We start from the raw sequence: 14,614 nt of genomic DNA, 5'->3' as shown, positions 1-14,614 counted from the left end.
AGAGTAAATGTGTTAGTCCATGGTTAGTAACACATAATTCAAAATTAACATTTCATCATCTACAAAGATATATTGCATAGGAAAAATTAACATCTAATCATCCATAAGGAGATAATGCATAATCAACATTCACTAAATCATAGATCAAAACATAATCCATCATATCATAATATCTGAATAAAACATCACTACAAGGCGTATCCACAAAATCATTGAAAAGTCAACCATGGACAAACTATGTGTTATGTATATGTCATCATGTATGTGTGTAAAGTGTATGGGGTGTGAGGAGATGTTTTTCCTTCACTCACTTCGGTGAGATAGGGAACGCCATGATTCTTCTTCATCGGTGTGTCTACCGTGTTTGAATATATATATATATATGTATGTGTGGTTTGGTGATGCATGAATTACAAGTACAAGGTACTGACTTCACCTGGTTCCATAGGTTTGAGCGCATGTAAATAATCTGATGGAAGTGGAGGATATAGTCTTAAGGCCCTAAATTTTAGCCTTAGCCTTGCTCGATAGTGAGCATTGTCAGTTGTCGGTCAACATTCCCTTTGTTGGTATGTGGGTCGTGTCTCTGCTTTGTTTTGTTGAATTGTGTGTTCTGATTGAATGAAAAATAGGTTTTAAGGACCTGAAACCATTACAACATAGTTAAAATAAAAATATAAGAAAATAGAGTCCTCATACAAAGCGACTGGTCCAAAAAACCAACGAACAGAAAAAACAGCTAAACAACAAAAAACAACAAAGAACCCAAGGAGACACTACATAGTAATTTTCTTCAGCAGATCCTCTGCCTTAGTCACTAGCTTGTCATAGGTCACCCCAACTGCTTTTAGCTCCTCCAGGTCCTTATTCACTGTCTTTTCCTTCCTCTTTCCATGGGTGCGAGTTCTGGGACCTTGGGCTTCCCCGGTTCCTTCTGCATCCAGGTCAATTTCCTAGGTTTCCTTTTCATCATCGAGCTTGTTGATGAGGGTATGGGTGTTGTTGGCTGAGATTTTCAGAATGCTGAGACTTTGCTTCGCAATGTTCTTGAGGCACTCCTCTATCTTGTCCACTTTGGCAACTATATCCGAGAGCGTTTTTTCGTTAGTTTCCTCTAGGGTTTTTCTATCCTATATCTCCTTTTCAATTTTCTCAAACCAGGGATTAAAGGCATCTCTGATGTCTTCCGCTTTGGCAATTGTGTTCTTCAAATCTTCAATATAATTGGCCATAGTGTTCCCCTCTCCAATGTTAATGGTCTCCAGGATCATGACTCTATTGCAGAATTTTTTGTATTCATCCACAGTATTCTTATTCCTGTCAATAAGCCATTCGATGGTTTTCATAAAACCCTTCAGGGCCTCAAGGTTTGAATTATGTGTTATGCATTTGTGAATTTAAATTATTCTTTTCTTATGATTTTTAATGAGTAATTAATTATTAATACCTTATGTTATTACTAATTAATGGATATTGCATTTATAAAATTAATTTAGAAATAAACGATTAGGAGTATTTTTATGGTTTAATAGATTAATCGATTATTTTAATTTGGGTTATTTAAGATTGGTAGTTGATTTATTAATAAAATATTATATTATGTTTGTTTTCAATTTTTTATTTTTTTTTAAAGGGATAATTTTTTTTTACCTTTATGTATATTTAATGTTTAAATTGTTTTTTTAAGTATGTGGAAAAAAATGAATTCATTTCAAGTTAAAAAATTTAAATGCAAAAGTATTCTTTTGAAAAGAAATTGAGTTTTCAATTTTTTCATTTAAAAATAAATAAATTGACCTAGAAAAAAGATTTTTTGGGAGGAAAATCTCTTTATAGTGTGAAAACTTTCCCAAATTATTTCATCTGGGCATTTTGGGGAAAACATTTCTAGAACTCTCTATGGTGAATTTGGTTTTGTTGGTTGGAGAATATGGTTTTGTTGCTTGGAGGCTTGTTCATCTCCAAATTTCTCTTCCTGGAAAGCTTACCGGGTTGGTTGTTTAATTTTTTTCATTTTTATTAAATCTTGGTTGAAAATCATACCTCTGTAATTGTTTGTGTGGTGTATTGAAAAATAAATTGAATTCGTGATTTGGTTTCTCTCCCTGTTGGTTGAAAAATTATTAATATTGCTAGGTGTTGGAAATAAAAATTTGGGAGAAGAAAAAAATTGTATACTCTGTATTTTTTTTCAAAACCCTATTTAAAACAAATTAGAAATGTTGTTGGGCCGTATTTTTGAATTTATTGGTAAAAAAAAAAGGATTCAATGTTTTTTTTAAAAATAATTTACTGGGTTTGTTATAATTTTTAATTGTTTTGTAAAAAAATAATTTATTGAGTTTTTGTATTGATTTGGCATTGTTTAAAAAAAATAAAATAAATAAATAAATATTATATGGGGGGTGTCGTGGACACCATGGCCCCATGGTAGTGGGAAGCCGTGGCTACCCACGTACCATGGGGGAGCCATGGTTGTGGCAGTCACGTCGTGGCCACCCATAGTCATGGGGAGCCATGGTTGTGGCAGCCACGTTGTGGCCACCCATAGTCATGGGGAGCCATGGTTGTGGGGGATCATGTCGTGGCCCCACAAGCCACTGCCTTCCCTTTATGAGGTGTTTAGTGGCAGCAAAAACTTAAACGTTTTTTTTAATTTAATTATATATATATATATATATATATATATATATATATATATATTTGTTGCAAGATTATTTTTAAAAAAAATGAGAATAGCAATTTTACTTTGGAGAAAAAGAAGAGAATATCGTATTTATAATTTATGTGTTGTTTTTAAAATTATATATATATATATGGGTGTTTTGGTTCAAATGTGATTAAGATGTTTTTGAAATTTAAAATGGATATAGTAATTATTGATTGAATATTTCAATTATATTTTTGAAATAATTGTTTATAAATGTTTTATTTTGGAAATTTAGGAAATTAGAGAACTTGGTCAATTGTGTATTGAAGGAGAGTAAAATGAATTATTTATTTTGTAATGAGCAAAGGTGTTTGTTTCATTCCTGACTGTCTTCGCATTTAACTTATATTGGAAGTCCTTAGTTTTAAATGGAATTAGACTTTTCGTATTGTCTTTTCCTTTCATCATGTCTTGTGAGTAGACTATGTTTTGCTAATTGATTTAATCTATGTGCAAGACTTGTATGACCAAGTTTTACTCAGTTGTTTTGAATTCCTTTTTGGTATATTGGTTTTGGTAATCTTTGACTTTGGATTTCTTTTAGGAATTTTCGTTTAGTGTCATAAGGAAGAGTGGCTTTCGAGTGGGGGTTGCGCCCAAAGAGGTTTGCCGGATAACCCCTCAAAAGTTGGATAAGTAAGTGATAACCTAATAATATATTAGGGGTTTGGGTAGCTAAAACATTAATTAAGATAATTGTACCCCACTCATGGTTGAGTGCTAATATAGACTCAGGATGCAGCGGGAAGACCTGTAATGGAAAACCAACAACCTTATCCTCACGAAAGGATTGTTTTGGTCTGCATGAGACTTGGATGGGGTCAGTGGTTCAAGAGAGGCTACTAGGATAACCCAAGATGGGGGTCAAGGCCTATGGAGGCTTGCCAGGATAACCATTCCAAGATATGTGATGACACTCTTCCCTTGTGGTCACTAGTGTGTAGCCTTGTTGACATCACTTGGAGTTTTACTGTGGAGTCATGTCTTGTGAGTATATGCTTTATGTGAGATTCCCGATGTCATGTTTAGACCATGTGTGCATACCTTGTAGGTTGCTAGTGGGTCTTATTTCTATCTCCTAGCACGATGGGGTGGTTCTTTTGAGCTACATGGTTAGGTGGTAGGGCCACTTTCCATTGGGTGTGTTTGTTCCTTCTTGCGGGAGTTCGCTTCACAGGTGTTCCAGTTTCTCTTTTGGATTCGACCATCTTGTACTTCCAGGTGGATCCTATTTGTCATCTTGGATCATTCTTTGTATCTTGGACCTTATAAGGTTAGTTGTTTTATTTGTTATGTATGTCTTCGTGGAAAGATGTAATTTCAATGTAAACATTATGTGTTCTTATGAGACTTAGTGGTTTTGTGCAATGTAATATTATTTCAATCTTGAAATGTGAAAGAAATGTATTGATGAGAATTAAATGGTTAAACGTATATATTTTATTAGTATCTCTGATGTAATGTAATGGAAAGTATCATCATAAATGAAACATAGACATGTTAATGATATCACATGTAATTGAATGAAAACAATCATTGTTTAGTGTAATTGTGTCTTTATGATTAAATCATCTTAATTGGGTTAATTAATGTTAAGCAATGTTTAATTTAATTAGGTAAACCATGTTGGTAAAACCTTTAGGAGTTAAGTTACATCTTGTGTTTGTGCAAAATGAATGTAATGTTATCTTAATACATCATTTAGTTTATTAGATTTTTTAAAAAAAATATTTACATTTTTTTCAAGTGTTTTAGTTTAATCCCTTCGGGGTTTCCTAACGAGGCGTTACAATTGGCATCAAAGCCCAAGTTTCAACACTGGGTACTCTGGTTTTAATTGAGCCCATCTAACTAGACCTATTGCTAAGTCTTAGTGCTTGTGTCTTCCTTGTTAGTATCCTTATTGTAGATCTAAACTTGTGTTCTTGTCTTCATTGTTAGGATTATGGTTGGGATAGGTAAAGGTCAAGGTCAGGGTCATGATTGTGGTAGAGGTAGGGGTCATGGTCGTAGTGCAGGCTGTTAGAGTCCTTCACCTCAACCTACGCATGAGAGTATTGAGTAGATTCAGTCCTTTCACTAGAGTGAGCACAGGGATGCTAGTCAACATACCAAGCAACATATTGTTCAGCAGGTCCTTGAAAGGGAGAAGCTGTAACAAATGTTCCAGGAGGTTTTGGCTCAACTAGGTCCTAGACCTAAGGTCGAGCAGCAAGGCAATATGCAGTTTGGGGAATCACACCTTGTGGATATAGAGAGAGGTATCCTTGGAGGAGAGACTTTGCAGTTGACCAAGAGGTAGTAGCCATTGGTCATATGAGGGATTTTTTGAGATCCCGTCCTCCTATTTTTGATGGTTCAAGAAACGGACTTGAGGCCGAGACCTGGCTCATAGATTTGGATAGGTGTTTTTCCATGCATATGTATGGAAGTGACACCAAGGCAAGATGTGCCATTATGCATCTCAGGGATTTTCCTTCTACTTGGTGGAGATTAGAGGATCAGAGGATCAGTGTGGATATTGGTACAATGTCATGGGAGTTGTTTTTATTAGAGGTTCAGGGCTCGATTCCTTTTAGTGCAGTGGAGACAGTGTCGCGCATATTGATAAGTTGATACTTTGACATGTTTTTTTAATCAAAACTCTTAGGCTATTGGAATCTTTTGGGTTGAATTTTCATAGTAAAGGATTGTGAATTGACTATATGTAATCCATGTGTTAAACCTGAACTTATGAAATCATGTTTGAATTTTATCGGTTAATTCTTGTAGCCATACCAATTTATTCCTGTAGCCAAGTGATTTGTCCTTGTTGATATGCGGATTATTTAGGATAATGTCATATGTGAGTTAATGAATGTATTAATTTAGTAAGATACATATGCATGCCCTTGTATGTTTTTCTTGTTTAGTGCAGATAATAAATGATGCTGCGGTGAATGATTTCCTTGCACGCCCAAAGACTGAAGAATCACGTACAGATAACTAGAGATCAAACTGAAGGGGATCCGAGCAGGCGCAACGTATGGCATAATCAGAGAAGTCATACTTCACTATGGGAGTTTAACTCTAGTGCATATTGAATTCACAAAATATCACTATGGCATGCAAAGACTATGGTTCGGTTTAGATCCACTGACTGTTCCTGCAGCCAAGCTCTAGTTATCTCCTTCAGCTGACATTCATCCACCTCTTCTTCTGGGCATGATTTGAGTTGTCCATTGTAGTTTATCTTTTCTTTATAATAAGCTCTTCCTTTTTCTTAGAGGTTAGAAAAGATAGAAAGGAATTGAGCAAAGAGTTTTTGAAAGCATTCTAGAGTTTTCTTTTAAGAACATGTAATTGATTTCAGAATGAAATAAAGCAAAGATATGTTGTTCTGATTTGTTAAAAGTATTTTGCTAGAAGTTTGATATAACTCATCCAAGGAGGCCCACTTGGTGAGTGATCCTGTGTTTATGTTCATTGAAGTTCACTTTTACCTAGTTGCAGTAGAAGTTCATGACTGGATTGTTCCTATAGCCACTGGAAATAGATCCACTAATTGTTCCTGCAGCCAAGACAGAACGGTGTGATTTCTGTTATTTACATTAGATCATTCTAGCATTGTTTTATAAAGCTTTCATATAGCCTTTTATGATTTCCATTCTTGCCTTTCTTTTCTGCGTAATGTTAGTTACTGTAGCAATGCAAAATAACCATTTAAGGAGCTTAGTGCATATATATTGCATACCCATTTCAAGTTTTATGTTCCTGGATTGATAACTAAATGAACACCAACCATGAAAATAGTAAAGTCTACCATATGAATGTCCAAACTTCGGATTGAGATTTCAATTAGAGTAATTATTATCATTATAGTTGGGGTAGACATTTTTGGAGTCGTTGCTGGGGATGGTGTCAAATTGAGAATCTTTTATGGTTATTATAGTTTTTAGTTAATTGTTTGAAATTTCATGAATCTGCATGCATAGCAGAAGAAGAGATTCCAGAGGTAGATTTCTGCCCACTCATCCTAATCATGTAGAAGATAATTTCCCAGATATAAACCCTTTTGCTAAACTTTATCAAGTCCCACAAAATTCGAATCACCCTGAATCTGAACTTCCAGAAGGTAGCCTTCAGTTCCTTTTTGGCCCACAAGAAGAAGAATTTCCTATAGTAACAACCCCCACAATTCCAATGCAAGTGAACCCTCCTCCTATTGGGAATAATCTACCACCACCACCAGGTCCAATTTCTCATCTCTGACCAGAATGATAATGACAACCTCAAGAACATTCCAGCATCTTCACTTCCTAAATTTTATGGGTTGGTGACAGAGGATCCAGATACATGTCTATTTGAGTTTGATGTTCTCTATAGGAGTTTTGACTATACTACAGATGCCCATAGACTCAAAAATTTTCCTGCCACTTTGAAGGAGTCATCTTTGAGATGGTTTATGAGCTTGGGTAGTAGCACAATCAATACATGAGATAAGATGAAACGGTTGTTTCTTGCAAAATACAAAGACTATTGTAGAGGCACTGTTCGTCATGGGGATGATATCTTTAGAATGACACAAACTGAAGGTGAGAGTCTTGAGGATTATCTAGAAAGGTTTTTGTTTAGTGTCAAGAATTCCAAGCATAGTACTCTGAATGAAGATTCCCTCAAAATGATATTTTTGAGGGGTATCAGAGATGAATGCACCAATTCCTTAGATCTCATGGGAGGAGGTGACATTACACAATCTACTTGGGTTGAAATAGGGGAAATTTGCAAAAAATATTCTAGATCTACATCTAAGAAGAATAGGAGATTTAAGCCAAGGGCACCATTATCAGCATCTGGAACTGGAGTTTCTAGATTGGAACTTAGTCATCTATTAAAAGACTTCAAAGAGGACATAATAAACAATATGGCTACCCAGTTGGATACATTGGTGGCTAAGAAGAAGCATGAGGAAGGTGATGCATTCCTTGCAGAATTCTATCCTCATTGTAAACAATGGAAGAAAGATTACAAATGTAAGATGGTTGAAAATGTGGAAGTACCTGACTTCAAACCAGTTCAAGGTGAGGACGAGCAAGTCTTCTATGTTTCTCAAAGAAGACCAAATTTTCAAAGACAAGGTATGCCACCCAATCCACTTTCTTTTTTTGGTTATAGTGGTAATTCTTATGCACCAAACAAACAATGGCAACCATAGTATTCTCAAAATTTTGGTAACTATCCACATTGGTATGGGTCACAAGGCCAAGGGTAGTAATTTGTTAATCAAGTTCCACATTGGTAGTAGCCACAAGGGAACTGGTATCCACCTTAGGGTCAAGGGAACCAGTTTCAAGGGAATTGGCAACCTACCTCTCAATGGAGGGGAAACCAATCATGGCCAACCCAATCTTCTAGATATCAGCCTCCTATTCAGTAGCCACAACCTCCTGCTTTAATGCCTCATCCTCCAACTACAGCTGCACCACCTAAGCCAACACATTTGCCTACTTAACCGGTGCCTAATCCAAATATCAAATCTCAGCAACAACAACAAGCTTATTCAGCTGATGCTAATCAATACCCAGCCTATTCTTTATCACTAGATGATATTCACCTCTGATCTAGGACAACTCTACCTAATCCCTCTCATCCAGTTATTACTGAGGTACAGGAAGAGCAAATAATCTCTGACCTAAAAGATACAATACCTCAGAATCAAATATTACCACCATTTCCCCATAGATTGCAAGAGAAAGAAGTTTCCACTGAAAACAGCAAAGCTTTGATATTCTGGATCAACTGAAACACATTTGTGTTAAAATTCCATTGTTGTAAGCAACAAAGGATATCCCTAGATATGGTAAGGCATTAAGAGAAGCATGCCTAAAGAAACCTGGCAGAAAGAAAAAGGATCCACAAATAGTTCATGTTATGGGTCAATTGGCTAATATCATGTTAGGTAAAATTGCAATTCTAGAGTATACTGATCCAGGTAGTCCTGTTGTGAGTATAGTCATTAATGGCAGTCAAATAAGGAATGTTTTGATTGATTTAGGAGTAGCCATTAATGTGATGACATGGGAAGTAATGAAACATCTAGAGATCAATAGTTTAAGGACTACACCCACAGTTCTACAACTTGTTGATGGCTCTACAGTGAGACCTGACGGTATCATAGAGGATGTCATAGTTATTCTAGATTCCTGGGAATATCTTGTAGACTTTATGATTCTATCTCCAAAAGCAACATTGGGCGGATATCCAGTCATTTTGGGTAGACCCTGGCTTGCCACAGCTGATGCATATATAGGGTGTAGATCAGGAGACATGACTATTTCAGATGGAAGTTCTACAAAAACATTAGCCTTGTATTCTCCAGCACAACCACAACTTGAGCAACAACAAGTTGTTTGGCCTATCTTGGTAGAGGAATCTGATGAAATTGACTCTATTAATCACCTTATGATGATTAATCAAGGACCACTCCAACAGTTATATGATGAGGAATCAATTCTTTATAAAATACTGATAAATGAATTCATAGAAGATCAAAAATTGCAAGAATTGATTTTGAATATTGCAGGTCTGGACTTTCCTGCAGCCACTGATATTTTGCATACTCTGTTGCCGTAGGAATTATCTTTTTCTCATTTTTCTGATATAAACCAAATTGATCTTACTATTAAGACAGAGGTGGAATTGAATAAATATTTGAATATCAATAAAGATCTATCAGATACTCAAAATGAGGGCCTTGTAGACTTGCTGAAACTCCATAAAAAAATGCTTTTGCATGGGATTACAAGGATATGAGTGGGATTGATCCAGTAGTTTGTACTCACCATATTTACATAAAGGATGATTGTTGCCCACTTAGACAACCTCAAAGAAGAGTCAATCCTGCCTTGAAGGAGATAGTTAAAGAAGAATTACAAAAATTGTTAAAAGCAGGGTTTATCTATCCTATCTCTGACAGTCAATGGGTATCACCTCTGGTGATAGTGCCTAAAAAAGGAGGAAAATGGAGAGTATGTTTTGATTATAGAGCTCTGAATTAGGCAACAAGAAAAGACCATTTCCCATTGCCATTTGTGGATTAGGTATTAGATTCTCTTGTTGGTAAGAGATATTTTTCATTCCTTGATGGATTTAGTGGTTACAATTAGATACAGATAGCCCCAGAGGATCAAGAGAAGACAAGATTTACTTGCCCATGGGGCACGTATGCATATTCTGTTCTTCCTTTTGGGTTGTGTAATGCTCCAACCACTTTTCAAAGAGCAGTGATTAGTATTTTTTCTTATATTTCTCAAGATATTATGGAAATTTACATGGATGACTTCACAACTTATGGTTCTGAATTTGATCAAGCATTGGGTAATTTGAAGAAAGTGTTGTAGTGATGTGAAGACTACAATTTGTCTTTGAACAGTGAGAAGTGTTTTATTATGATGGAAGAGGGAATAGTCCTTGGCCATCATATATCTGTAAAAGGCATAAAGGTGGATCTAGCAAAGATTGAGGTCATTCAGCATATTAATGACCCTGTAAAGAAAAAATATGTGAGAAATTTTCTTGGTCATGTTGGATACTACAGAATATTTATCAAAGATTTCAGTAAAATTGCAAGTCCCTTATATTCACTGCTTACTAAAGATGCAGAATTTAGATGGACCCTAGCATGCAATGAAGCTTTCTCAAAGCATAAGCATTCTTTGACTCAAGCACCAATTCTTAAGGGGCCAAATTGGTCTGTACCATTCCAAATCCATACAGATGCATCTGATTATGCAATAGGAGTAGTGCTGGGACAAAAAGTTGACAAGTTGGAAAATGCAATATATTATATCAGCAAGAATTTGCAGGGACCTGAATTGAATTATACAGTTACTGAAGAGGAAATGTTAGCTGTCATATATGCCCTTAACAAGTTTAGACACTAAATTACAGGGTATCCCATATTTGTGCATACAGATCATACTGCAATTAGATATCTCATGAATAAGCCATCAATCACCGGTAGATTAGCTCACTGGTTATTATTGATGCAAGAATTTGATATCACAGTTGTTGATAAGACAAGAAAGTCTAATATGGTTGCAGATTATCTTTCACATCTTCAATTGCAGGAAGATTCTATAATGATAGATGATACTTTTCCAGATGAGCATTTGTTTCTCATACAGGTTCACACTCCATGGTATGCTGATATTGCCAACTATTTAGCTACAGCTAAGATGCCAATTTCTTTTTCTCCTAAGGAAAGAAGGTTGCTGGTTGAGAAAAGTTTTAACTTTTCATGGATTGTTGATTGTCTATTTGAAACTAGACCTGACCAAGTCATGCGAAGATGTGTCAGAGAAGATGAAACATATGACATCCTTCATGCATGTCATGATGAACCATGTGGAGGTCATTTTGCTTCCAAAAGAACAACACTAAAAAATACTTAATACAAGATATTATTGGCCCACATTACACAAGGATGCAACTCAGTACATAAGGAAATGTGACAGATATTAGCGAATGGGAAAACCTACAAATTCAGATGAGATTCCACTATATCCTTAAATATCTGTTGCACCATTTGACAAGTGGGGATTAGATTTTGTTGGCCCAATTGATCCCCCTTCTAATGGCAAATCTTATATCTTGGTATGTACAGACTATGTAACAAAATGGGTAGAAGCTAGAGCCATGACACATGCAAGAGATAATAAGGTGGCTAAATTTCTCTATGATGAGATATTTACAAGATATGGAGTACCAAGGGAGATTGTCTCAGATCAGGGACCTCAATTTACATCAACCTCGATAAAAGATTTGGTCAATGAATACAATATAAGACACAGGAAATCTGCTCCATATCATCCATAGTCTAATGGACAAGTAGAAGTTACAAATAGAGAGCTGGAGGCTATTCTTACAAAAATAGTGTCTATTCATAGGAAAGATTGGTCTCGTCGACTTTTAGAAGCAATTTGGGCATTTAGAACAACTTGGAAAACACCAATTGGTTTCACACCTTTTGAGATGGTTTATGGAAAAACAACAATGATGCCTATTGAATTTGAACATAAAACCTTGAGAACAACTTTACAACTAAATATGACATTGTCTGAAGCACAGAAAGAACACATTTAGCAGTTAAATGCTCTTGATGAATGGAGGAAGATAGCTATTCAATAGACATAATTGATTCAAAATGAAAGAGCAAGATGACATGATAAATATATCAAAGAAAAGAAATTCAAAGTTGGTGACTGGGCACTCCTGTATGATTCCAGATATAAAGATGCTATGGGAAAACTTCAAACAAGGTGGTTAGGTCCTTATGAGACAGAAGAAGTTTTTTAGAATGGAGCAGTCTGTTTGTCTACAATAGATCCTATTCGATTTAAACTCTTGGTGAATGGACACCGCCTACGACTATATCACAAGCCAGCTACTAGAGAGGAGTTCCTGTAGCTGTTTGTTCCACAAAGTGACATAAAGGTTCCTGCAGCCACTAAAAAGATTATTGCAGCAATTGATGTTGATTCTGTAGCAACTCATGAGCTTCCTATTGCAATTAAGTAGGCTAATCAAGGTAATGTTCCTGTAGCCTCTGTAGTGGACATAATCGCCAGTTCATAATAAAATATTTCCATTTTATATGGGAATATTCTTCTCCATACATAAAATTCCATCCACTACATTTCATCCCACGTTCTTACCTATCACTTCATTTCATTTCACCTTCATTTTTGTGCAATTGCAGGTACGCGTATATTGTATTTTTTTTAATTATGCATTTATTAGTTCATTATGATTATATCCTGTTTAAATCCGCTCCACTACCCAAAATCTTGTCAGCTTGTGTGGACACGTGCTAGGTTAAGTTGGGGGGGGGGGGGGGGTACTTTATGGTTTGTTTTCCAATATGATTAATTATTAGTCCTTTTTGGTACCCCAAATTGATATGCTTCCCATCATTGTCGATTATGTTATTAGTTCACACAAGTGAATGATAAAGTTTGCCGCCAGAATGAAGATGTGTAAAGAGATTTCATTTTTAGCAATATTGTCAAATATTTTGGTTCAGTTGCAGAGAGAAAAATATTAGAGTAAAAGATGGGTGGTGATCTAATTCACCATGAGCCAACGGTCCATGAAGGGTTGCTACAGGATGGTCTTTGTGAGCAGTATTTCCAAAACCACAGCTGGTTGGATTACTTCTTGAAAATTAGGGATTACAACAAAGAAATTGCTACAGAATTCAAGCATTCCTTTCATGAAGGGGAAGCTAGGATTAAAGGTTTGAGGGTAATTGCTACAGAATAGCGAATAGTAGAAGTAATAGGGTTGCTACAGGAAGGGGAACTCTTTCCAGAATCAAAAGATGCAAGGAGTGCCAGGGCGGAGTTCACAATTTCTATAGATGGACCCTTAATGGTGGATAGACAAGGAACTAGAAGGGTTTCTTTACCGAAACATTGGCCTCAGGTAGATTTGTATATCATGAAGTATATTACATGTGAAGGATGGTATTCAAACCTACATTCACCTCATTTTAGGTTACTTAGTCATCTGCGACATGGCCGATGAGTTAATGTACCTAATTTTTTATATCATCTCATCTCTACAAGTGCTAAGGAGATGCAAAAAAATGGAAATCGTTCCATTAGCCATCATGGACTGGTTAAGCTACTTGTATAGAGGTCCCTGAGAGATGTTTCACAAATGGAATGGGGTGTATTTGAGGATATACTACAATTTCAAATTGAGGATGCCCCTATTGCAGATAACCCGCCAGTTGAAGAAGAGAATGTTGCAGAAGATCCTTTTGATGAAGATGAGGGTTTGCTTGTTGCTGAAGGAGCCACGGTTATGATAGAAGAAAATATTGAAGCGGAGTCAATTGAAGAGAAACCCTCTACTTCTCTTAAAAGAGATTCACTTGTTCTGCAAAGGGAAGGAATGGAGTTAGAAAAGGATGAATCAGATGAAGAACTTGTTATCCGGCCACAGGTAACTCAGATTCCTCCTGCAACCAAGAGGCGTAGGACAAAAATAAAAACTCTTGCAGCTGTCCCAAAAGTGTATGTAAGGAGAACAAGGAGGACACAGAAGACTCAACCTGTGAGTAATCCAGCAGAGGTTATTGCAGTAGAAACTTCAGAAGAAGAAAATGTTGTGGAGGAAGAAATTCAAGAACACCTTGTAGAAGAAGAAATTCAAGAAGAGGTTCTTACGGATAAACTAGAAAATATTGCTTCTGTGGCATTGCAATGTCAAGAAATTGTTGAGGATGTTCTATAGCAACTTGAAGAAAATATGGGAGATATGGCAGGCCAGAATGAGGAGTTTATTGAAGAAATCCCACGGTCTAAGGTAGGACCTATTAGACCTCCTTCATCCCTAAGTAGTTTATCTATTGCTTTAACATTTTATAGGCAATGGGAAATAGAGAAGGATAGGTTGCAGGGGATAATTAATAAGCAGCAAAAAGAGATTGAAAGAGAGAGATAATAGAATTGAGGAATTAGAAGCTAAGGTAGAAGTGATTTATGGTATGATTCCTAAGTTGATGCAGTGTAGGGCACCCCCAAGAGTTTATGCAATACATTTGAAAGAGCGGTATCTGAACCTCAGACTAAACCACATTGTTAGGGACCTTAATCCATCCTTGGAAACACCTGAGGAATTCTATTATGCTTATCAAACCTCTCCACATGCTGTGAAGAATTTTTTATGTGAGTTATACTTACATAACTATGTTGTACCCGAAGATAGGGAATGGAATCCTTTATTGTATATTGGGGACATCCATATCAGAGCTTTAATGTCATGGATCCAAAATGAGATTATCATAGGGCCACAAGCTAGGGAGTATGAAAAATTAGAGCTTGACTATCCATTACCATTGAGAAGGGAATCAGAAGC

Source organism: Cryptomeria japonica, chromosome 3 (genome assembly GCF_030272615.1).
Source record: "Cryptomeria japonica chromosome 3, Sugi_1.0, whole genome shotgun sequence".
In the NCBI taxonomy this organism is placed as follows: Eukaryota; Viridiplantae; Streptophyta; class Pinopsida; order Cupressales; family Cupressaceae; genus Cryptomeria; species Cryptomeria japonica.
The sequence above is the reverse complement of the archived record's forward strand: the minus strand, read 5'-3'. Positions refer to the sequence as shown.